The sequence below is a fragment of the Hyla sarda genome, unplaced genomic scaffold (assembly GCF_029499605.1).
Source record: "Hyla sarda isolate aHylSar1 unplaced genomic scaffold, aHylSar1.hap1 scaffold_1991, whole genome shotgun sequence".
Taxonomy (NCBI): domain Eukaryota; kingdom Metazoa; phylum Chordata; class Amphibia; order Anura; family Hylidae; genus Hyla; species Hyla sarda.
In genome coordinates, this window is record NW_026608651.1 from 27,162 (window position 1) to 52,757 (window position 25,596).

At 46.4% G+C, this 25,596-nt stretch overlaps 12 non-coding genes across 12 annotated transcripts; all 12 read right to left on the reverse strand.

The window, feature by feature from the left end:
• Positions 1 to 1,282: 1,282 nt before the first annotated feature.
• Positions 1,283 to 1,473, reverse strand: LOC130317336 (U2 spliceosomal RNA). The gene has a single exon (XR_008864467.1). It is a non-coding gene; the product is annotated as a U2 spliceosomal RNA (small nuclear RNA).
• Positions 1,474 to 3,569: 2,096 nt separating this feature from the next.
• On the reverse strand, positions 3,570 to 3,758 carry LOC130317354 (U2 spliceosomal RNA). The gene has a single exon (XR_008864483.1). It is a non-coding gene; the product is annotated as a U2 spliceosomal RNA (small nuclear RNA).
• A 694-nt stretch (positions 3,759 to 4,452) lies between these two features.
• Positions 4,453 to 4,640, reverse strand: LOC130317355 (U2 spliceosomal RNA). The gene has a single exon (XR_008864484.1). It is a non-coding gene; the product is annotated as a U2 spliceosomal RNA (small nuclear RNA).
• A 2,083-nt stretch (positions 4,641 to 6,723) lies between these two features.
• Positions 6,724 to 6,914, reverse strand: LOC130317350 (U2 spliceosomal RNA). The gene has a single exon (XR_008864480.1). It is a non-coding gene; the product is annotated as a U2 spliceosomal RNA (small nuclear RNA).
• Positions 6,915 to 9,004: 2,090 nt separating this feature from the next.
• Positions 9,005 to 9,195, reverse strand: LOC130317337 (U2 spliceosomal RNA). Its single transcript, XR_008864468.1, has one exon. It is a non-coding gene; the product is annotated as a U2 spliceosomal RNA (small nuclear RNA).
• A 2,097-nt stretch (positions 9,196 to 11,292) lies between these two features.
• LOC130317338 (U2 spliceosomal RNA) lies at positions 11,293 to 11,483 on the reverse strand. The gene has a single exon (XR_008864469.1). It is a non-coding gene; the product is annotated as a U2 spliceosomal RNA (small nuclear RNA).
• A 2,100-nt stretch (positions 11,484 to 13,583) lies between these two features.
• LOC130317339 (U2 spliceosomal RNA) lies at positions 13,584 to 13,774 on the reverse strand. Its single transcript, XR_008864470.1, has one exon. It is a non-coding gene; the product is annotated as a U2 spliceosomal RNA (small nuclear RNA).
• A 2,086-nt stretch (positions 13,775 to 15,860) lies between these two features.
• On the reverse strand, positions 15,861 to 16,051 carry LOC130317340 (U2 spliceosomal RNA). The gene has a single exon (XR_008864471.1). It is a non-coding gene; the product is annotated as a U2 spliceosomal RNA (small nuclear RNA).
• Positions 16,052 to 18,142: 2,091 nt separating this feature from the next.
• LOC130317341 (U2 spliceosomal RNA) lies at positions 18,143 to 18,333 on the reverse strand. Its single transcript, XR_008864472.1, has one exon. It is a non-coding gene; the product is annotated as a U2 spliceosomal RNA (small nuclear RNA).
• Positions 18,334 to 20,423: 2,090 nt separating this feature from the next.
• Positions 20,424 to 20,614, reverse strand: LOC130317342 (U2 spliceosomal RNA). Its single transcript, XR_008864473.1, has one exon. It is a non-coding gene; the product is annotated as a U2 spliceosomal RNA (small nuclear RNA).
• Positions 20,615 to 22,694: 2,080 nt separating this feature from the next.
• On the reverse strand, positions 22,695 to 22,885 carry LOC130317343 (U2 spliceosomal RNA). Its single transcript, XR_008864474.1, has one exon. It is a non-coding gene; the product is annotated as a U2 spliceosomal RNA (small nuclear RNA).
• Positions 22,886 to 24,974: 2,089 nt separating this feature from the next.
• On the reverse strand, positions 24,975 to 25,165 carry LOC130317344 (U2 spliceosomal RNA). Its single transcript, XR_008864475.1, has one exon. It is a non-coding gene; the product is annotated as a U2 spliceosomal RNA (small nuclear RNA).
• Positions 25,166 to 25,596: the final 431 nt, after the last annotated feature.

Below are 25,596 nucleotides of genomic sequence, written 5' to 3' on the forward strand. Positions count from 1 at the left end.
AGCGGCTGCAATATCTCAACGGAGAATACGTTTATATCTATGTGTGTGTGTGCGCATATATATATATATATATATATATATATATATATATATATATATATATTTCTCCGCCGAAATCACTTTTAAACCCATTTCCACCTTTTTTTCCCTTCTCTTCCTCTTACTTTTTTTTCACGTTTTTTTACGTTTTTCTCCTTTTCGCCTCTTTTCTGGGCGTATTATTCTTCTTTTTCTTCTTTTTTTTCGTCTAATGCATACCCCATCAGTGCAGCAATGCTTATTCAATACCGCCAGCAGATGGAGACACTGGGGGATAATTTTCTAAGGATTTATACTGATTTTTCCTGTCTGAATTTGTCGCACAGAAAGTTGCAGGCCAAATATGTGTGACATTTCTGCGACTTTAGCTTCTAGAGCATTTTTACAACATTATACATAGGTGCTGAATACATAAAAAGCGACTGTTCAGCGACAGACAAGTCGCATCGGCTGAAAGTAGGCCAGAATGTCAGTCCATGTTGGAGCAGGTTTAGATACAGTCTAAAGCATAGATCTCAAAGTCTGTGCACAGAATTTAGCAAGGGCCTCGCACCTTCTGATGCATCAGGTAGGTGCACAATAGCATAGCCTAACCCTCTGTACTTTGGTCTATATTGATGCGGGACATAGACAGCCAGCTGATGACCAATCCATTAGTGCAATGGATGGCTGGAAGCATTTGTCTTTGCCTTTGCAATACCACAGAAGCAATGCATGGTCAATGTACAGCAATGACACACCTGTGTGAACAGCCAGGAGACCCCCCCCCCCCCCCCCCCATGTTATGTTACATAGTTACATAGTTAGTACGGTCGAAAAAAGACATATGTCCCATCACGTTCAACCAGGGAATTAAGGGGTAGGGGTGTGGCGCGATATTGGGGAAGGGATGAGATTTTATATTTCTTCATAAGCATTAATCTTATTTTGTCAATTAGGAACATTCAGCACCCACCCGCTATCAAGGCAGCTGCCTATCATGTCATGCCCTACCTGCACAGGTGTGCTGGCTACTCAAATGATCCAATTAAGGAGGCCATTTAGTCAGCAGCAGCAGAAGTCCTGTGCCTGGACGCTCCAACAGGGGCCAGACACAAGCAGAAGCAGAAGCAGCAGAAGCAGCAGCAGCACCACCTTTTGTTTTTTGGCTGCAGCAGCAGCAAGGCCCACAGGGCTGGCTAGCTGGCTAGCCAGCAAGCAGGTAGCAATGAAAGTAGGAATCTTTCTTTTTAACCCTGTAAGGGGGTGGTGCACTGTACCCGAAGATACTGCCATATCGGGTCAATGCATAGGGCGACGGAAGCAAGCTTCGAAATCGGCCCCCGTTCTCAAAAATCCATTTAATATATGGTCCCCAGATAGGGGACGTATCAGATATTAAACTGATAAGAACAGATACTACACTTGATCTTAGCCAAAAGGCCGAGAAGCGATAACCGTGAAAGGGGCGGGCCCAACAAGGTCCCCTTCATGGGCACTATCACTGCTTGCTGTCAGGGAGGCTGCCAGACAATTTTCCATGCACACTCTGGGCTGGGGGGCAGTCAACCACCAGTACACACAGCAGAACCTAAACCCATACCATTATTGCTAAGCAGCAAGACAGGGGCCCATTGCACTCCCACGGGGCCTTTTTAAATGCAATCCATAACCCGGATTTGCCAGGAACCCTTCTTACTCCTCCTACTTGCATGTGACACTGGGCTTAGGATCTGCATAGGAAACACACACACAAGCACACACCTACCTTTGTTGCCTGCAGATGCCTCCTTGGCTGTCCCCAAACGGTATCAAACCAACACCCACGGGAAGCTGTAAGCATAGAGGACATGCCTGCACCCCATTGGACTTACCTGTGTGGGTTAAATCCGGGTTATTTGACAACCTATGGCGGTGATGGTTCTGCTCAGGCAGAGCAGTGCTGATGCTCCTCATAAAGCTGTCGCTGCTGTGAAGGTTCTAGGTGACATCACAAATCCCTATGGTTACATACACAACAAAGCTGGGTTGTTGTTGTTTACACTCTGCAAGGCCTGTGGAAGTGAGTGACATCATAGCACTGTAGTTCTGAGGGTTCAAGATGGATGCAACAATCTCCTGTTGCTTCTATGAAGGCCGTAATAGACGACATCACCAAACAGCTCCATAGTCACATACACAGCAAAGGAGAGATGTTGTTTACACCTAGTGATGTCAGTGGTATTGAGTGACATCACAGCACAGTGCTAAGGCTCCTGGGCCTGGACACAGCAGCGGCTGCAATATCTCAACGGAGAATACGTTTATATCTATGTGTGTGTGTGCGCATATATATATATATATATATATATATATATATATATATATATATATTTCTCCGCCGAAATCACTTTTAAACCCATTTCCACCTTTTTTTCCCTTCTCTTCCTCTTACTTTTTTTTCACGTTTTTTTACGTTTTTCTCCTTTTCGCCTCTTTTCTGGGCGTATTATTCTTCTTTTTCTTCTTTTTTTTCGTCTAATGCATACCCCATCAGTGCAGCAATGCTTATTCAATACCGCCAGCAGATGGAGACACTGGGGGATAATTTTCTAAGGATTTATACTGATTTTTCCTGTCTGAATTTGTCGCACAGAAAGTTGCAGGCCAAATATGTGTGACATTTCTGCGACTTTAGCTTCTAGAGCATTTTTACAACATTATACATAGGTGCTGAATACATAAAAAGCGACTGTTCAGCGACAGACAAGTCGCATCGGCTGAAAGTAGGCCAGAATGTCAGTCCATGTTGGAGCAGGTTTAGATACAGTCTAAAGCATAGATCTCAAAGTCTGTGCACAGAATTTAGCAAGGGCCTCGCACCTTCTGATGCATCAGGTAGGTGCACAATAGCATAGCCTAACCCTCTGTACTTTGGTCTATATTGATGCGGGACATAGACAGCCAGCTGATGACCAATCCATTAGTGCAATGGATGGCTGGAAGCATTTGTCTTTGCCTTTGCAATACCACAGAAGCAATGCATGGTCAATGTACAGCAATGACACACCTGTGTGAACAGCCAGGAGACCCCCCCCCCCCCCCCCCCATGTTATGTTACATAGTTACATAGTTAGTACGGTCGAAAAAAGACATATGTCCATCACGTTCAACCAGGGAATTAAGGGGTAGGGGTGTGGCGCGATATTGGGGAAGGGATGAGATTTTATATTTCTTCATAAGCATTAATCTTATTTTGTCAATTAGGAACATTCAGCACCCACCCGCTATCAAGGCAGCTGCCTATCATGTCATGCCCTACCTGCACAGGTGTGCTGGCTACTCAAATGATCCAATTAAGGAGGCCATTTAGTCAGCAGCAGCAGAAGTCCTGTGCCTGGACGCTCCAACAGGGGCCAGACACAAGCAGAAGCAGAAGCAGCAGAAGCAGCAGCAGCACCACCTTTTGTTTTTTGGCTGCAGCAGCAGCAAGGCCCACAGGGCTGGCTAGCTGGCTAGCCAGCAAGCAGGTAGCAATGAAAGTAGGAATCTTTCTTTTTAACCCTGTAAGGGGGTGGTGCACTGTACCCGAAGATACTGCCATATCGGGTCAATGCATAGGGCGACGGAAGCAAGCTTCGAAATCGGCCCCCGTTCTCAAAAATCCATTTAATATATGGTCCCCAGATAGGGGACGTATCAGATATTAAACTGATAAGAACAGATTTTTTTTTTTTTTTTTTTTTTTATCTAAAGCCGAGGAACGTGCTTTCGATTCACCCAAAGTGCAAGAAAAAGTGCAAACGTGTTACACTAAAAAAACGTGCACAAAGGATGCGGTCTATCGCAAGCCCTTCTCCGATAGGAGAGAGGCCCCCCAACAAACCTTACCCTTCGCCTCCGGACCAAAAGGTACCTGCGAGGTTCCAGGTTCGATGTCCCTTTTCGCCAAAGCTACTAGGGGACCACAAATGCTCCCGGCATCCCCCTTGGCGTTAGCCAAGGTATCTGCCCGCAGAGCCGATTACGGTAGGTACCCTGCCAAAGCAGGAGTACCCGGGGTGTTTGCAGGGAGGTGCGGAACCTAATGGCCACACACACCTCCCCTAGACCGCCAGGATGGACACCCAGAAGGGCAACCGCATCCTGACCAATCCTGTGAACACACAACACGCAAAAAGTGACACAGTGAGACAAAAAAAGAAATAAATAAGTGAATGTGTGCAGATATACTGCCCGGACATCCGGCCGGATCTATAAAAATTTCTCTGATCCTAGCCAGAAGGCCGGGAATCAAGAGGTGAGTGCCACAAGGTGAAGAGATTATGGTGCCCGTGCTTCAACTCAGTGAGTCTATTCTCCCAGTGAGTTTCGGCACCTCGGGGTCACCACTCCCCGAGGCACAAAAGTACCTCGGCTCTAGACCCTCTCAGCCTCATGGCGAGACCCGGAGGGAACAGGTCACATCGGGGCAGCCGTCGAGCTGATTCCTCAGAACCAGCCCCGGAAAGCCCTGGTACACCTGCATCCTCCATGCAGCACCCATCCCCACCAGCCCCATACCGGCGTTACTGTACACCGGCATGAAAAACTGATAAGAACAGATACTACACTTGATCTTAGCCAAAAGGCCGAGAAGCGATAACCGTGAAAGGGGCGGGCCCAACAAGGTCCCCTTCATGGGCACTATCACTGCTTGCTGTCAGGGAGGCTGCCAGACAATTTTCCATGCACACTCTGGGCTGGGGGGCAGTCAACCCCCAGTACACACAGCAGAACCTAAACCCATACCATTATTGCTAAGCAGCAAGACAGGGGCCCATTGCACTCCCACGGGGCCTTTTTAAATGCAATCCATAACCCGGATTTGCCAGGAACCCTTCTTACTCCTCCTACTTGCATGTGACACTGGGCTTAGGATCTGCATAGGAAACACACACACAAGCACACACCTACCTTTGTTGCCTGCAGATGCCTCCTTGGCTGTCCCCAAACGGTATCAAACCAACACCCACGGGAAGCTGTAAGCATAGAGGACATGCCTGCACCCCATTGGACTTACCTGTGTGGGTTAAATCCGGGTTATTTGACAACCTATGGCGGTGATGGTTCTGCTCAGGCAGAGCAGTGCTGATGCTCCTCATAAAGCTGTCGCTGCTGTGAAGGTTCTAGGTGACATCACAAATCCCTATGGTTACATACACAACAAAGCTGGGTTGTTGTTGTTTACACTCTGCAAGGCCTGTGGAAGTGAGTGACATCATAGCACTGTAGTTCTGAGGGTTCAAGATGGATGCAACAATCTCCTGTTGCTTCTATGAAGGCCGTAATAGACGACATCACCAAACAGCTCCATAGTCACATACACAGCAAAGGAGAGATGTTGTTTACACCTAGTGATGTCAGTGGTATTGAGTGACATCACAGCACAGTGCTAAGGCTCCTGGGCCTGGACACAGCAGCGGCTGCAATATCTCAACGGAGAATACGTTTATATCTATGTGTGTGTGTGCGCATATATATATATATATATATATATATATATATATATATATTTCTCCGCCGAAATCACTTTTAAACCCATTTCCACCTTTTTTTCCCTTCTCTTCCTCTTACTTTTTTTTCACGTTTTTTTACGTTTTTCTCCTTTTCGCCTCTTTTCTGGGCGTATTATTCTTCTTTTTCTTCTTTTTTTTCGTCTAATGCATACCCCATCAGTGCAGCAATGCTTATTCAATACCGCCAGCAGATGGAGACACTGGGGGATAATTTTCTAAGGATTTATACTGATTTTTCCTGTCTGAATTTGTCGCACAGAAAGTTGCAGGCCAAATATGTGTGACATTTCTGCGACTTTAGCTTCTAGAGCATTTTTACAACATTATACATAGGTGCTGAATACATAAAAAGCGACTGTTCAGCGACAGACAAGTCGCATCGGCTGAAAGTAGGCCAGAATGTCAGTCCATGTTGGAGCAGGTTTAGATACAGTCTAAAGCATAGATCTCAAAGTCTGTGCACAGAATTTAGCAAGGGCCTCGCACCTTCTGATGCATCAGGTAGGTGCACAATAGCATAGCCTAACCCTCTGTACTTTGGTCTATATTGATGCGGGACATAGACAGCCAGCTGATGACCAATCCATTAGTGCAATGGATGGCTGGAAGCATTTGTCTTTGCCTTTGCAATACCACAGAAGCAATGCATGGTCAATGTACAGCAATGACACACCTGTGTGAACAGCCAGGAGACCCCCCCCCCCCATGTTATGTTACATAGTTACATAGTTAGTACGGTCGAAAAAAGACATATGTCCATCACGTTCAACCAGGGAATTAAGGGGTAGGGGTGTGGCGCGATATTGGGGAAGGGATGAGATTTTATATTTCTTCATAAGCATTAATCTTATTTTGTCAATTAGGAACATTCAGCACCCACCCGCTATCAAGGCAGCTGCCTATCATGTCATGCCCTACCTGCACAGGTGTGCTGGCTACTCAAATGATCCAATTAAGGAGGCCATTTAGTCAGCAGCAGCAGAAGTCCTGTGCCTGGACGCTCCAACAGGGGCCAGACACAAGCAGAAGCAGAAGCAGCAGAAGCAGCAGCAGCACCACCTTTTGTTTTTTGGCTGCAGCAGCAGCAAGGCCCACAGGGCTGGCTAGCTGGCTAGCCAGCAAGCAGGTAGCAATGAAAGTAGGAATCTTTCTTTTTAACCCTGTAAGGGGGTGGTGCACTGTACCCGAAGATACTGCCACATCGGGTCAACGCATAGGGCGACGGAAGCAAGCTTCGAAATCGGCCCCCGTTCTCAAAAATCCATTTAATATATGGTCCCCAGATAGGGGACGTATCAGATATTAAACTGATAAGAACAGATACTACACTTGATCTTAGCCAAAAGGCCGAGAAGCGATAACCGTGAAAGGGGCGGGCCCAACAAGGTCCCCTTCATGGGCACTCTCACTGCTTGCTGTCAGGGAGGCTGCCAGACAATTTTCCATGCACACTCTGGGCTGGGGGGCAGTCAACCACCAGTACACACAGCAGAACCTAAACCCATACCATTATTGCTAAGCAGCAAGACAGGGGCCCATTGCACTCCCACGGGGCCTTTTTAAATGCAATCCATAACCCGGATTTGCCAGGAACCCTTCTTACTCCTCCTACTTGCATGTGACACTGGGCTTAGGATCTGCATAGGAAACACACACACAAGCACACACCTACCTTTGTTGCCTGCAGATGCCTCCTTGGCTGTCCCCAAACGGTATCAAACCAACACCCACGGGAAGCTGTAAGCATAGAGGACATGCCTGCACCCCATTGGACTTACCTGTGTGGGTTAAATCCGGGTTATTTGACAACCTATGGCGGTGATGGTTCTGCTCAGGCAGAGCAGTGCTGATGCTCCTCATAAAGCTGTCGCTGCTGTGAAGGTTCTAGGTGACATCACAAATCCCTATGGTTACATACACAACAAAGCTGGGTTGTTGTTGTTTACACTCTGCAAGGCCTGTGGAAGTGAGTGACATCATAGCACTGTAGTTCTGAGGGTTCTAGATGGATGCAACAATCTCCTGTTGCTTCTATGAAGGCCGTAATAGACGACATCACCAAACAGCTCCATAGTCACATACACAGCAAAGGAGAGATGTTGTTTACACCTAGTGATGTCAGTGGTATTGAGTGACATCACAGCACAGTGCTAAGGCTCCTGGGCCTGGACACAGCAGCGGCTGCAATATCTCAACGGAGAATACGTTTATATCTATGTGTGTGTGTGCGCATATATATATATATATATATATATATATATATATATATATATATTTCTCCGCCGAAATCACTTTTAAACCCATTTCCACCTTTTTTTCCCTTCTCTTCCTCTTACTTTTTTTTCACGTTTTTTTACGTTTTTCTCCTTTTCGCCTCTTTTCTGGGCGTATTATTCTTCTTTTTCTTCTTTTTTTTCGTCTAATGCATACCCCATCAGTGCAGCAATGCTTATTCAATACCGCCAGCAGATGGAGACACTGGGGGATAATTTTCTAAGGATTTATACTGATTTTTCCTGTCTGAATTTGTCGCACAGAAAGTTGCAGGCCAAATATGTGTGACATTTCTGCGACTTTAGCTTCTAGAGCATTTTTACAACATTATACATAGGTGCTGAATACATAAAAAGCGACTGTTCAGCGACAGACAAGTCGCATCGGCTGAAAGTAGGCCAGAATGTCAGTCCATGTTGGAGCAGGTTTAGATACAGTCTAAAGCATAGATCTCAAAGTCTGTGCACAGAATTTAGCAAGGGCCTCGCACCTTCTGATGCATCAGGTAGGTGCACAATAGCATAGCCTAACCCTCTGTACTTTGGTCTATATTGATGCGGGACATAGACAGCCAGCTGATGACCAATCCATTAGTGCAATGGATGGCTGGAAGCATTTGTCTTTGCCTTTGCAATACCACAGAAGCAATGCATGGTCAATGTACAGCAATGACACACCTGTGTGAACAGCCAGGAGACCCCCCCCCCCCCCCATGTTATGTTACATAGTTACATAGTTAGTACGATCGAAAAAAGACATATGTCCATCACGTTCAACCAGGGAATTAAGGGGTAGGGGTGTGGCGCGATATTGGGGAAGGGATGAGATTTTATATTTCTTCATAAGCATTAATCTTATTTTGTCAATTAGGAACATTCAGCACCCACCCGCTATCAAGGCAGCTGCCTATCATGTCATGCCCTACCTGCACAGGTGTGCTGGCTACTCAAATGATCCAATTAAGGAGGCCATTTAGTCAGCAGCAGCAGAAGTCCTGTGCCTGGACGCTCCAACAGGGGCCAGACACAAGCAGAAGCAGAAGCAGCAGAAGCAGCAGCAGCACCACCTTTTGTTTTTTGGCTGCAGCAGCAGCAAGGCCCACAGGGCTGGCTAGCTGGCTAGCCAGCAAGCAGGTAGCAATGAAAGTAGGAATCTTTCTTTTTAACCCTGTAAGGGGGTGGTGCACTGTACCCGAAGATACTGCCATATCGGGTCAATGCATAGGGCGACGGAAGCAAGCTTCGAAATCGGCCCCCGTTCTCAAAAATCCATTTAATATATGGTCCCCAGATAGGGGACGTATCAGATATTAAACTGATAAGAACAGATACTACACTTGATCTTAGCCAAAAGGCCGAGAAGCGATAACCGTGAAAGGGGCGGGCCCAACAAGGTCCCCTTCATGGGCACTATCACTGCTTGCTGTCAGGGAGGCTGCCAGACAATTTTCCATGCACACTCTGGGCTGGGGGGCAGTCAACCACCAGTACACACAGCAGAACCTAAACCCATACCATTATTGCTAAGCAGCAAGACAGGGGCCCATTGCACTCCCACGGGGCCTTTTTAAATGCAATCCATAACCCGGATTTGCCAGGAACCCTTCTTACTCCTCCTACTTGCATGTGACACTGGGCTTAGGATCTGCATAGGAAACACACACACAAGCACACACCTACCTTTGTTGCCTGCAGATGCCTCCTTGGCTGTCCCCAAACGGTATCAAACCAACACCCACGGGAAGCTGTAAGCATAGAGGACATGCCTGCACCCCATTGGACTTACCTGTGTGGGTTAAATCCGGGTTATTTGACAACCTATGGCGGTGATGGTTCTGCTCAGGCAGAGCAGTGCTGATGCTCCTCATAAAGCTGTCGCTGCTGTGAAGGTTCTAGGTGACATCACAAATCCCTATGGTTACATACACAACAAAGCTGGGTTGTTGTTGTTTACACTCTGCAAGGCCTGTGGAAGTGAGTGACATCATAGCACTGTAGTTCTGAGGGTTCAAGATGGATGCAACAATCTCCTGTTGCTTCTATGAAGGCCGTAATAGACGACATCACCAAACAGCTCCATAGTCACATACACAGCAAAGGAGAGATGTTGTTTACACCTAGTGATGTCAGTGGTATTGAGTGACATCACAGCACAGTGCTAAGGCTCCTGGGCCTGGACACAGCAGCGGCTGCAATATCTCAACGGAGAATACGTTTATATCTATGTGTGTGTGTGCGCATATATATATATATATATATATATATATATATATATATATATATATATATTTCTCCGCCGAAATCACTTTTAAACCCATTTCCACCTTTTTTTCCCTTCTCTTCCTCTTACTTTTTTTTTCACGTTTTTTTACGTTTTTCTCCTTTTCGCCTCTTTTCTGGGCGTATTATTCTTCTTTTTCTTCTTTTTTTTCGTCTAATGCATACCCCATCAGTGCAGCAATGCTTATTCAATACCGCCAGCAGATGGAGACACTGGGGGATAATTTTCTAAGGATTTATACTGATTTTTCCTGTCTGAATTTGTCGCACAGAAAGTTGCAGGCCAAATATGTGTGACATTTCTGCGACTTTAGCTTCTAGAGCATTTTTACAACATTATACATAGGTGCTGAATACATAAAAAGCGACTGTTCAGCGACAGACAAGTCGCATCGGCTGAAAGTAGGCCAGAATGTCAGTCCATGTTGGAGCAGGTTTAGATACAGTCTAAAGCATAGATCTCAAAGTCTGTGCACAGAATTTAGCAAGGGCCTCGCACCTTCTGATGCATCAGGTAGGTGCACAATAGCATAGCCTAACCCTCTGTACTTTGGTCTATATTGATGCGGGACATAGACAGCCAGCTGATGACCAATCCATTAGTGCAATGGATGGCTGGAAGCATTTGTCTTTGCCTTTGCAATACCACAGAAGCAATGCATGGTCAATGTACAGCAATGACACACCTGTGTGAACAGCCAGGAGACCCCCCCCCCCCCCCATGTTATGTTACATAGTTACATAGTTAGTACGGTCGAAAAAAGACATATGTCCATCACGTTCAACCAGGGAATTAAGGGGTAGGGGTGTGGCGCGATATTGGGGAAGGGATGAGATTTTATATTTCTTCATAAGCATTAATCTTATTTTGTCAATTAGGAACATTCAGCACCCACCCGCTATCAAGGCAGCTGCCTATCACGTCATGCCCTACCTGCACAGGTGTGCTGGCTACTCAAATGATCCAATTAAGGAGGCCATTTAGTCAGCAGCAGCAGAAGTCCTGTGCCTGGACGCTCCAACAGGGGCCAGACACAAGCAGAAGCAGAAGCAGCAGAAGCAGCAGCAGCACCACCTTTTGTTTTTTGGCTGCAGCAGCAGCAAGGCCCACAGGGCTGGCTAGCTGGCTAGCCAGCAAGCAGGTAGCAATGAAAGTAGGAATCTTTCTTTTTAACCATGTAAGGGGGTGGTGCACTGTACCCGAAGATACTGCCATATCGGGTCAATGCATAGGGCGACGGAAGCAAGCTTCGAAATCGGCCCCCGTTCTCAAAAATCCATTTAATATATGGTCCCCAGATAGGGGACGTATCAGATATTAAACTGATAAGAACAGATACTACACTTGATCTTAGCCAAAAGGCCGAGAAGCGATAACCGTGAAAGGGGCGGGCCCAACAAGGTCCCCTTCATGGGCACTATCACTGCTTGCTGTCAGGGAGGCTGCCAGACAATTTTCCATGCACACTCTGGGCTGGGGGGCAGTCAACCACCAGTACACACAGCAGAACCTAAACCCATACCATTATTGCTAAGCAGCAAGACAGGGGCCCATTGCACTCCCACGGGGCCTTTTTAAATGCAATCCATAACCTGGATTTGCCAGGAACCCTTCTTACTCCTCCTACTTGCATGTGACACTGGGCTTAGGATCTGCATAGGAAACACACACACAAGCACACACCTACCTTTGTTGCCTGCAGATGCCTCCTTGGCTGTCCCCAAACGGTATCAAACCAACACCCACGGGAAGCTGTAAGCATAGAGGACATGCCTGCACCCCATTGGACTTACCTGTGTGGGTTAAATCCGGGTTATTTGACAACCTATGGCGGTGATGGTTCTGCTCAGGCAGAGCAGTGCTGATGCTCCTCATAAAGCTGTCGCTGCTGTGAAGGTTCTAGGTGACATCACAAATCCCTATGGTTACATACACAACAAAGCTGGGTTGTTGTTGTTTACACTCTGCAAGGCCTGTGGAAGTGAGTGACATCATAGCACTGTAGTTCTGAGGGTTCAAGATGGATGCAACAATCTCCTGTTGCTTCTATGAAGGCCGTAATAGACGACATCACCAAACAGCTCCATAGTCACATACACAGCAAAGGAGAGATGTTGTTTACACCTAGTGATGTCAGTGGTATTGAGTGACATCACAGCACAGTGCTAAGGCTCCTGGGCCTGGACACAGCAGCGGCTGCAATATCTCAACGGAGAATACGTTTATATCTATGTGTGTGTGTGCGCATATATATATATATATATATATATATATATATATATATATATATATTTCTCCGCCGAAATCACTTTTAAACCCATTTCCACCTTTTTTTCCCTTCTCTTCCTCTTACTTTTTTTTCACGTTTTTTTTACGTTTTTCTCCTTTTCGCCTCTTTTCTGGGCGTATTATTCTTCTTTTTCTTCTTTTTTTTCGTCTAATGCATACCCCATCAGTGCAGCAATGCTTATTCAATACCGCCAGCAGATGGAGACACTGGGGGATAATTTTCTAAGGATTTATACTGATTTTTCCTGTCTGAATTTGTCGCACAGAAAGTTGCAGGCCAAATATGTGTGACATTTCTGCGACTTTAGCTTCTAGAGCATTTTTACAACATTATACATAGGTGCTGAATACATAAAAAGCGACTGTTCAGCGACAGACAAGTCGCATCGGCTGAAAGTAGGCCAGAATGTCAGTCCATGTTGGAGCAGGTTTAGATACAGTCTAAAGCATAGATCTCAAAGTCTGTGCACAGAATTTAGCAAGGGCCTCGCACCTTCTGATGCATCAGGTAGGTGCACAATAGCATAGCCTAACCCTCTGTACTTTGGTCTATATTGATGCGGGACATAGACAGCCAGCTGATGACCAATCCATTAGTGCAATGGATGGCTGGAAGCATTTGTCTTTGCCTTTGCAATACCACAGAAGCAATGCATGGTCAATGTACAGCAATGACACACCTGTGTGAACAGCCAGGAGACCCCCCCCCCCCCCCCCCCATGTTATGTTACATAGTTACATAGTTAGTACGGTCGAAAAAAGACATATGTCCATCACGTTCAACCAGGGAATTAAGGGGTAGGGGTGTGGCGCGATATTGGGGAAGGGATGAGATTTTATATTTCTTCATAAGCATTAATCTTATTTTGTCAATTAGGAACATTCAGCACCCACCCGCTATCAAGGCAGCTGCCTATCATGTCATGCCCTACCTGCACAGGTGTGCTGGCTACTCAAATGATCCAATTAAGGAGGCCATTTAGTCAGCAGCAGCAGAAGTCCTGTGCCTGGACGCTCCAACAGGGGCCAGACACAAGCAGAAGCAGAAGCAGCAGAAGCAGCAGCAGCACCACCTTTTGTTTTTTGGCTGCAGCAGCAGCAGCAAGGCCCACAGGGCTGGCTAGCTGGCTAGCCAGCAAGCAGGTAGCAATGAAAGTAGGAATCTTTCTTTTTAACCCTGTAAGGGGGTGGTGCACTGTACCCGAAGATACTGCCATATCGGGTCAATGCATAGGGCGACGGAAGCAAGCTTCGAAATCGGCCCCCGTTCTCAAAAATCCATTTAATATATGGTCCCCAGATAGGGGACGTATCAGATATTAAACTGATAAGAACAGATACTACACTTGATCTTAGCCAAAAGGCCGAGAAGCGATAACCGTGAAAGGGGCGTGCCCAACAAGGTCCCCTTCATGGGCACTATCACTGCTTGCTGTCAGGGAGGCTGCCAGACAATTTTCCATGCACACTCTGGGCTGGGGGGCAGTCAACCACCAGTACACACAGCAGAACCTAAACCCATACCATTATTGCTAAGCAGCAAGACAGGGGCCCATTGCACTCCCACGGGGCCTTTTTAAATGCAATCCATAACCCGGATTTGCCAGGAACCCTTCTTACTCCTCCTACTTGCATGTGACACTGGGCTTAGGATCTGCATAGGAAACACACACACAAGCACACACCTACCTTTGTTGCCTGCAGATGCCTCCTTGGCTGTCCCCAAACGGTATCAAACCAACACCCACGGGAAGCTGTAAGCATAGAGGACATGCCTGCACCCCATTGGACTTACCTGTGTGGGTTAAATCCGGGTTATTTGACAACCTATGGCGGTGATGGTTCTGCTCAGGCAGAGCAGTGCTGATGCTCCTCATAAAGCTGTCGCTGCTGTGAAGGTTCTAGGTGACATCACAAATCCCTATGGTTACATACACAACAAAGCTGGGTTGTTGTTGTTTACACTCTGCAAGGCCTGTGGAAGTGAGTGACATCATAGCACTGTAGTTCTGAGGGTTCTAGATGGATGCAACAATCTCCTGTTGCTTCTATGAAGGCCGTAATAGACGACATCACCAAACAGCTCCATAGTCACATACACAGCAAAGGAGAGATGTTGTTTACACCTAGTGATGTCAGTGGTATTGAGTGACATCACAGCACAGTGCTAAGGCTCCTGGGCCTGGACACAGCAGCGGCTGCAATATCTCAACGGAGAATACGTTTATATCTATGTGTGTGTGTGCGCATATATATATATATATATATATATATATATATATATATATATATTTCTCCGCCGAAATCACTTTTAAACCCATTTCCACCTTTTTTTCCCTTCTCTTCCTCTTACTTTTTTTTCACGTTTTTTTACGTTTTTCTCCTTTTCGCCTCTTTTCTGGGCGTATTATTCTTCTTTTTCTTCTTTTTTTTCGTCTAATGCATACCCCATCAGTGCAGCAATGCTTATTCAATACCGCCAGCAGATGGAGACACTGGGGGATAATTTTCTAAGGATTTATACTGATTTTTCCTGTCTGAATTTGTCGCACAGAAAGTTGCAGGCCAAATATGTGTGACATTTCTGCGACTTTAGCTTCTAGAGCATTTTTACAACATTATACATAGGTGCTGAATACATAAAAAGCGACTGTTCAGCGACAGACAAGTCGCATCGGCTGAAAGTAGGCCAGAATGTCAGTCCATGTTGGAGCAGGTTTAGATACAGTCTAAAGCATAGATCTCAAAGTCTGTGCACAGAATTTAGCAAGGGCCTCGCACCTTCTGATGCATCAGGTAGGTGCACAATAGCATAGCCTAACCCTCTGTACTTTGGTCTATATTGATGCGGGACATAGACAGCCAGCTGATGACCAATCCATTAGTGCAATGGATGGCTGGAAGCATTTGTCTTTGCCTTTGCAATACCACAGAAGCAATGCATGGTCAATGTACAGCAATGACACACCTGTGTGAACAGCCAGGAGACCCCCCCCCCCATGTTATGTTACATAGTTACATAGTTAGTACGGTCGAAAAAAGACATATGTCCATCACGTTCAACCAGGGAATTAAGGGGTAGGGGTGTGGCGCGATATTGGGGAAGGGATGAGATTTTATATTTCTTCATAAGCATTAATCTTATTTTGTCAATTAGGAACATTCAGCACCCACCCGCTATCAAGGCAGCTGCCTATCATGTCATGCCCTACCTGCACAGGTGTGCTGGCTACTCAAATGATCCAATTAAGGAGGCCATTTAGTCAGCAGCAGCAGAAGTCCTGTGCCTGGACGCTCCAACAGGGGCCAGACACAAGCAGAAGCAGAAGCAGCAGAAGCAGCAGCAGCACCACCTTTTGTTTTTTGGCTGCAGCAGCAGCAAGGCCCACAGGGCTGGCTAGCTGGCTAGCCAGCAAGCAGGTAGCAATGAAAGTAGGAATCTTTCTTTTTAACCCTGTAAGGGGGTGGTGCACTGTACCCGAAGATACTGCCATATCGGGTCAATGCATAGGGCGACGGAAGCAAGCTTCGAAATCGGCCCCCGTTCTCAAAAATCCATTTAATATATGGTCCCCAGATAGGGGACGTATCAGATATTAAACTGATAAGAACAGATACTACACTTGATCTTAGCCAAAAGGCCGAGAAGCGATAACCGTGAAAGGGGCGGGCCCAACAAGGTCCCCTTCATGGGCACTATCACTGCTTGCTGTCAGGGAGGCTGCCAGACAATTTTCCATGCACACTCTGGGCTGGGGGGCAGTCAACCACCAGTACACACAGCAGAACCTAAACCCATACCATTATTGCTAAGCAGCAAGACAGGGGCCCATTGCACTCCCACGGGGCCTTTTTAAATGCAATCCATAACCCGGATTTGCCAGGAACCCTTCTTACTCCTCCTACTTGCATGTGACACTGGGCTTAGGATCTGCATAGGAAACACACACACAAGCACACACCTACCTTTGTTGCCTGCAGATGCCTCCTTGGCTGTCCCCAAACGGTATCAAACCAACACCCACGGGAAGCTGTAAGCATAGAGGACATGCCTGCACCCCATTGGACTTACCTGTGTGGGTTAAATCCGGGTTATTTGACAACCTATGGCGGTGATGGTTCTGCTCAGGCAGAGCAGTGCTGATGCTCCTCATAAAGCTGTCGCTGCTGTGAAGGTTCTAGGTGACATCACAAATCCCTATGGTTACATACACAACAAAGCTGGGTTGTTGTTGTTTACACTCTGCAAGGCCTGTGGAAGTGAGTGACATCATAGCACTGTAGTTCTGAGGGTTCAAGATGGATGCAACAATCTCCTGTTGCTTCTATGAAGGCCGTAATAGACGACATCACCAAACAGCTCCATAGTCACATACACAGCAAAGGAGAGATGTTGTTTACACCTAGTGATGTCAGTGGTATTGAGTGACATCACAGCACAGTGCTAAGGCTCCTGGGCCTGGACACAGCAGCGGCTGCAATATCTCAACGGAGAATACGTTTATATCTATGTGTGTGTGTGTGCGCATATATATATATATATATATATATATATATATATATATATTTCTCCGCCGAAATCACTTTTAAACCCATTTCCACCTTTTTTTCCCTTCTCTTCCTCTTACTTTTTTTTCACGTTTTTTTACGTTTTTCTCCTTTTCGCCTCTTTTCTGGGCGTATTATTCTTCTTTTTCTTCTTTTTTTTCGTCTAATGCATACCCCATCAGTGCAGCAATGCTTATTCAATACCGCCAGCAGATGGAGACACTGGGGGATAATTTTCTAAGGATTTATACTGATTTTTCCTGTCTGAATTTGTCGCACAGAAAGTTGCAGGCCAAATATGTGTGACATTTCTGCGACTTTAGCTTCTAGAGCATTTTTACAACATTATACATAGGTGCTGAATACATAAAAAGCGACTGTTCAGCGACAGACAAGTCGCATCGGCTGAAAGTAGGCCAGAATGTCAGTCCATGTTGGAGCAGGTTTAGATACAGTCTAAAGCATAGATCTCAAAGTCTGTGCACAGAATTTAGCAAGGGCCTCGCACCTTCTGATGCATCAGGTAGGTGCACAATAGCATAGCCTAACCCTCTGTACTTTGGTCTATATTGATGCGGGACATAGACAGCCAGCTGATGACCAATCCATTAGTGCAATGGATGGCTGGAAGCATTTGTCTTTGCCTTTGCAATACCACAGAAGCAATGCATGGTCAATGTACAGCAATGACACACCTGTGTGAACAGCCAGGAGACCCCCCCCCCCCCCCCCCATGTTATGTTACATAGTTACATAGTTAGTACGGTCGAAAAAAGACATATGTCCATCACGTTCAACCAGGGAATTAAGGGGTAGGGGTGTGGCGCGATATTGGGGAAGGGATGAGATTTTATATTTCTTCATAAGCATTAATCTTATTTTGTCAATTAGGAACATTCAGCACCCACCCGCTATCAAGGCAGCTGCCTATCATGTCATGCCCTACCTGCACAGGTGTGCTGGCTACTCAAATGATCCAATTAAGGAGGCCATTTAGTCAGCAGCAGCAGAAGTCCTGTGCCTGGACGCTCCAACAGGGGCCAGACACAAGCAGAAGCAGAAGCAGCAGAAGCAGCAGCAGCACCACCTTTTGTTTTTTGGCTGCAGCAGCAGCAAGGCCCACAGGGCTGGCTAGCTGGCTAGCCAGCAAGCAGGTAGCAATGAAAGTAGGAATCTTTCTTTTTAACCCTGTAAGGGGGTGGTGCACTGTACCCGAAGATACTGCCATATCGGGTCAATGCATAGGGCGACGGAAGCAAGCTTCGAAATCGGCCCCCGTTCTCAAAAATCCATTTAATATATGGTCCCCAGATAGGGGACGTATCAGATATTAAACTGATAAGAACAGATACTACACTTGATCTTAGCCAAAAGGCCGAGAAGCGATAACCGTGAAAGGGGCGGGCCCAACAAGGTCCCCTTCATGGGCACTATCACTGCTTGCTGTCAGGGAGGCTGCCAGACAATTTTCCATGCACACTCTGGGCTGGGGGGCAGTCAACCACCAGTACACACAGCAGAACCTAAACCCATACCATTATTGCTAAGCAGCAAGACAGGGGCCCATTGCACTCCCACGGGGCCTTTTTAAATGCAATCCATAACCCGGATTTGCCAGGAACCCTTCTTACTCCTCCTACTTGCATGTGACACTGGGCTTAGGATCTGCATAGGAAACACACACACAAGCACACACCTACCTTTGTTGCCTGCAGATGCCTCCTTGGCTGTCCCCAAACGGTATCAAACCAACACCCACGGGAAGCTGTAAGCATAGAGGACATGCCTGCACCCCATTGGACTTACCTGTGTGGGTTAAATCCGGGTTATTTGACAACCTATGGCGGTGATGGTTCTGCTCAGGCAGAGCAGTGCTGATGCTCCTCATAAAGCTGTCGCTGCTGTGAAGGTTCTAGGTGACATCACAAATCCCTATGGTTACATACACAACAAAGCTGGGTTGTTGTTGTTTACACTCTGCAAGGCCTGTGGAAGTGAGTGACATCATAGCACTGTAGTTCTGAGGGTTCAAGATGGATGCAACAATCTCCTGTTGCTTCTATGAAGGCCGTAATAGACGACATCACCAAACAGCTCCATAGTCACATACACAGCAAAGGAGAGATGTTGTTTACACCTAGTGATGTCAGTGGTATTGAGTGACATCACAGCACAGTGCTAAGGCTCCTGGGCCTGGACACAGCAGCGGCTGCAATATCTCAACGGAGAATACGTTTATATCTATGTGTGTGTGTGCGCATATATATATATATATATATATATATATATATATATATATATATTTCTCCGCCGAAATCACTTTTAAACCCATTTCCACCTTTTTTTCCCTTCTCTTCCTCTTACTTTTTTTTCACGTTTTTTTTACGTTTTTCTCCTTTTCGCCTCTTTTCTGGGCGTATTATTCTTCTTTTTCTTCTTTTTTTTCGTCTAATGCATACCCCATCAGTGCAGCAATGCTTATTCAATACCGCCAGCAGATGGAGACACTGGGGGATAATTTTCTAAGGATTTATACTGATTTTTCCTGTCTGAATTTGTCGCACAGAAAGTTGCAGGCCAAATATGTGTGACATTTCTGCGACTTTAGCTTCTAGAGCATTTTTACAACATTATACATAGGTGCTGAATACATAAAAAGCGACTGTTCAGCGACAGACAAGTCGCATCGGCTGAAAGTAGGCCAGAATGTCAGTCCATGTTGGAGCAGGTTTAGATACAGTCTAAAGCATAGATCTCAAAGTCTGTGCACAGAATTTAGCAAGGGCCTCGCACCTTCTGATGCATCAGGTAGGTGCACAATAGCATAGCCTAACCCTCTGTACTTTGGTCTATATTGATGCGGGACATAGACAGCCAGCTGATGACCAATCCATTAGTGCAATGGATGGCTGGAAGCATTTGTCTTTGCCTTTGCAATACCACAGAAGCAATGCATGGTCAATGTACAGCAATGACACACCTGTGTGAACAGCCAGGAGACCCCCCCCCCCCCCCCCATGTTATGTTACATAGTTACATAGTTAGTACGGTCGAAAAAAGACATATGTCCATCACGTTCAACCAGGGAATTAAGGGGTAGGGGTGTGGCGCGATATTGGGGAAGGGATGAGATTTTATATTTCTTCATAAGCATTAATCTTATTTTGTCAATTAGGAACATTCAGCACCCACCCGCTATCAAGGCAGCTGCCTATCATGTCATGCCCTACCTGCACAGGTGTGCTGGCTACTCAAATGATCCAATTAAGGAGGCCATTTAGTCAGCAGCAGCAGAAGTCCTGTGCCTGGACGCTCCAACAGGGGCCAGACACAAGCAGAAGCAGAAGCAGCAGAAGCAGCAGCACCACCTTTTGTTTTTTGGCTGCAGCAGCAGCAAGGCCCACAGGGCTGGCTAGCTGGCTAGCCAGCAAGCAGGTAGCAATGAAAGTAGGAATCTTTCTTTTTAACCCTGTAAGGGGGTGGTGCACTGTACCCGAAGATACTGCCATATCGGGTCAATGCATAGGGCGACGGAAGCAAGCTTCGAAATCGGCCCCCGTTCTCAAAAATCCATTTAATATATGGTCCCCAGATAGGGGACGTATCAGATATTAAACTGATAAGAACAGATACTACACTTGATCTTAGCCAAAAGGCCGAGAAGCGATAACCGTGAAAGGGGCGGGCCCAACAAGGTCCCCTTCATGGGCACTATCACTGCTTGCTGTCAGGGAGGCTGCCAGACAATTTTCCATGCACACTCTGGGCTGGGGGGCAGTCAACCACCAGTACACACAGCAGAACCTAAACCCATACCATTATTGCTAAGCAGCAAGACAGGGGCCCATTGCACTCCCACGGGGCCTTTTTAAATGCAATCCATAACCCGGATTTGCCAGGAACCCTTCTTACTCCTCCTACTTGCATGTGACACTGGGCTTAGGATCTGCATAGGAAACACACACACAAGCACACACCTACCTTTGTTGCCTGCAGATGCCTCCTTGGCTGTCCCCAAACGGTATCAAACCAACACCCACGGGAAGCTGTAAGCATAGAGGACATGCCTGCACCCCATTGGACTTACCTGTGTGGGTTAAATCCGGGTTATTTGACAACCTATGGCGGTGATGGTTCTGCTCAGGCAGAGCAGTGCTGATGCTCCTCATAAAGCTGTCGCTGCTGTGAAGGTTCTAGGTGACATCACAAATCCCTATGGTTACATACACAACAAAGCTGGGTTGTTGTTGTTTACACTCTGCAAGGCCTGTGGAAGTGAGTGACATCATAGCACTGTAGTTCTGAGGGTTCAAGATGGATGCAACAATCTCCTGTTGCTTCTATGAAGGCCGTAATAGACGACATCACCAAACAGCTCCATAGTCACATACACAGCAAAGGAGAGATGTTGTTTACACCTAGTGATGTCAGTGGTATTGAGTGACATCACAGCACAGTGCTAAGGCTCCTGGGCCTGGACACAGCAGCGGCTGCAATATCTCAACGGAGAATACGTTTATATCTATGTGTGTGTGTGTGCGCATATATATATATATATATATATATATATATATATATATATTTCTCCGCCGAAATCACTTTTAAACCCATTTCCACCTTTTTTTCCCTTCTCTTCCTCTTACTTTTTTTTCACGTTTTTTTACGTTTTTCTCCTTTTCGCCTCTTTTCTGGGCGTATTATTCTTCTTTTTCTTCTTTTTTTTCGTCTAATGCATACCCCATCAGTGCAGCAATGCTTATTCAATACCGCCAGCAGATGGAGACACTGGGGGATAATTTTCTAAGGATTTATACTGATTTTTCCTGTCTGAATTTGTCGCACAGAAAGTTGCAGGCCAAATATGTGTGACATTTCTGCGACTTTAGCTTCTAGAGCATTTTTACAACATTATACATAGGTGCTGAATACATAAAAAGCGACTGTTCAGCGACAGACAAGTCGCATCGGCTGAAAGTAGGCCAGAATGTCAGTCCATGTTGGAGCAGGTTTAGATACAGTCTAAAGCATAGATCTCAAAGTCTGTGCACAGAATTTAGCAAGGGCCTCGCACCTTCTGATGCATCAGGTAGGTGCACAATAGCATAGCCTAACCCTCTGTACTTTGGTCTATATTGATGCGGGACATAGACAGCCAGCTGATGACCAATCCATTAGTGCAATGGATGGCTGGAAGCATTTGTCTTTGCCTTTGCAATACCACAGAAGCAATGCATGGTTAATGTACAGCAATGACACACCTGTGTGAACAGCCAGGAGACCCCCCCCCCCCCCCATGTTATGTTACATAGTTACATAGTTAGTACGGTCGAAAAAAGACATATGTCCATCACGTTCAACCAGGGAATTAAGGGGTAGGGGTGTGGCGCGATATTGGGGAAGGGATGAGATTTTATATTTCTTCATAAGCATTAATCTTATTTTGTCAATTAGGAACATTCAGCACCCACCCGCTATCAAGGCAGCTGCCTATCATGTCATGCCCTACCTGCACAGGTGTGCTGGCTACTCAAATGATCCAATTAAGGAGGCCATTTAGTCAGCAGCAGCAGAAGTCCTGTGCCTGGACGCTCCAACAGGGGCCAGACACAAGCAGAAGCAGAAGCAGCAGAAGCAGCAGCAGCACCACCTTTTGTTTTTTGGCTGCAGCAGCAGCAAGGCCCACAGGGCTGGCTAGCCAGCAAGCAGGTAGCAATGAAAGTAGGAATCTTTCTTTTTAACCCTGTAAGGGGGTGGTGCACTGTACCCGAAGATACTGCCATATCGGGTCAATGCATAGGGCGACGGAAGCAAGCTTCGAAATCGGCCCCCGTTCTCAAAAATCCATTTAATATATGGTCCCCAGATAGGGGACGTATCAGATATTAAACTGATAAGAACAGATACTACACTTGATCTTAGCCAAAAGGCCGAGAAGCGATAACCGTGAAAGGGGCGGGCCCAACAAGGTCCCCTTCATGGGCACTATCACTGCTTGCTGTCAGGGAGGCTGCCAGACAATTTTCCATGCACACTCTGGGCTGGGGGGCAGTCAACCACCAGTACACACAGCAGAACCTAAACCCATACCATTATTGCTAAGCAGCAAGACAGGGGCCCATTGCACTCCCACGGGGCCTTTTTAAATGCAATCCATAACCCGGATTTGCCAGGAACCCTTCTTACTCCTCCTACTTGCATGTGACACTGGGCTTAGGATCTGCATAGGAAACACACACACAAGCACACACCTACCTTTGTTGCCTGCAGATGCCTCCTTGGCTGTCCCCAAACGGTATCAAACCAACACCCACGGGAAGCTGTAAGCATAGAGGACATGCCTGCACCCCATTGGACTTACCTGTGTGGGTTAAATCCGGGTTATTTGACAACCTATGGCGGTGATGGTTCTGCTCAGGCAGAGCAGTGCTGATGCTCCTCATAAAGCTGTCGCTGCTGTGAAGGTTCTAGGTGACATCACAAATCCCTATGGTTACATACACAACAAAGCTGGGTTGTTGTTGTTTACACTCTGCAAGGCCTGTGGAAGTGAGTGACATCATAGCACTGTAGTTCTGAGGGTTCAAGATGGATGCAACAATCTCCTGTTGCTTCTATGAAGGCCGTAATAGACGACATCACCAAACAGCTCCATAGTCACATACACAGCAAAGGAGAGATGTTGTTTACACCTAGTGATGTCAGTGGTATTGAGTGACATCACAGCACAGTGCTAAGGCTCCTGGGCCTGGACACAGCAGCGGCTGCAATATCTCAACGGAGAATACGTTTATATCTATGTGTGTGTGTGCGCATATATATATATATATATATATATATATATATATATATATATATTTCTCCGCCGAAATCACTTTTAAACCCATTTCCACCTTTTTTTCCCTTCTCTTCCTCTTACTTTTTTTTCACGTTTTTTTACGTTTTTCTCCTTTTCGCCTCTTTTCTGGGCGTATTATTCTTCTTTTTCTTCTTTTTTTTCGTCTAATGCATACCCCATCAGTGCAGCAATGCTTATTCAATACCGCCAGCAGATGGAGACACTGGGGGATAATTTTCTAAGGATTTATACTGATTTTTCCTGTCTGAATTTGTCGCACAGAAAGTTGCAGGCCAAATATGTGTGACATTTCTGCGACTTTAGCTTCTAGAGCATTTTTACAACATTATACATAGGTGCTGAATACATAAAAAGCGACTGTTCAGCGACAGACAAGTCGCATCGGCTGAAAGTAGGCCAGAATGTCAGTCCATGTTGGAGCAGGTTTAGATACAGTCTAAAGCATAGATCTCAAAGTCTGTGCACAGAATTTAGCAAGGGCCTCGCACCTTCTGATGCATCAGGTAGGTGCACAATAGCATAGCCTAACCCTCTGTACTTTGGTCTATATTGATGCGGGACATAGACAGCCAGCTGATGACCAATCCATTAGTGCAATGGATGGCTGGAAGCATTTGTCTTTGCCTTTGCAATACCACAGAAGCAATGCATGGTCAATGTACAGCAATGACACACCTGTGTGAACAGCCAGGAGACCCCCCCCCCCCCCATGTTATGTTACATAGTTACATAGTTAGTACGGTCGAAAAAAGACATATGTCCATCACGTTCAACCAGGGAATTAAGGGGTAGGGGTGTGGCGCGATATTGGGGAAGGGATGAGATTTTATATTTCTTCATAAGCATTAATCTTATTTTGTCAATTAGGAACATTCAGCACCCACCCGCTATCAAGGCAGCTGCCTATCATGTCATGCCCTACCTGCACAGGTGTGCTGGCTACTCAAATGATCCAATTAAGGAGGCCATTTAGTCAGCAGCAGCAGAAGTCCTGTGCCTGGACGCTCCAACAGGGGCCAGACACAAGCAGAAGCAGAAGCAGCAGAAGCAGCAGCAGCACCACCTTTTGTTTTTTGGCTGCAGCAGCAGCAAGGCCCACAGGGCTGGCTAGCTGGCTAGCCAGCAAGCAGGTAGCAATGAAAGTAGGAATCTTTCTTTTTAACCCTGTAAGGGGGTGGTGCACTGTACCCGAAGATACTGCCATATCGGGTCAATGCATAGGGCGACGGAAGCAAGCTTCGAAATCGGCCCCCGTTCTCAAAAATCCATTTAATATATGGTCCCCAGATAGGGGACGTATCAGATATTAAACTGATAAGAACAGATACTACACTTGATCTTAGCCAAAAGGCCGAGAAGCGATAACCGTGAAAGGGGCGGGCCCAACAAGGTCCCCTTCATGGGCACTATCACTGCTTGCTGTCAGGGAGGCTGCCAGACAATTTTCCATGCACACTCTGGGCTGGGGGGCAGTCAACCACCAGTACACACAGCAGAACCTAAACCCATACCATTATTGCTAAGCAGCAAGACAGGGGCCCATTGCACTCCCACGGGGCCTTTTTAAATGCAATCCATAACCCGGATTTGCCAGGAACCCTTCTTACTCCTCCTACTTGCATGTGACACTGGGCTTAGGATCTGCATAGGAAACACACACACAAGCACACACCTACCTTTGTTGCCTGCAGATGCCTCCTTGGCTGTCCCCAAACGGTATCAAACCAACACCCACGGGAAGCTGTAAGCATAGAGGACATGCCTGCACCCCATTGGACTTACCTGTGTGGGTTA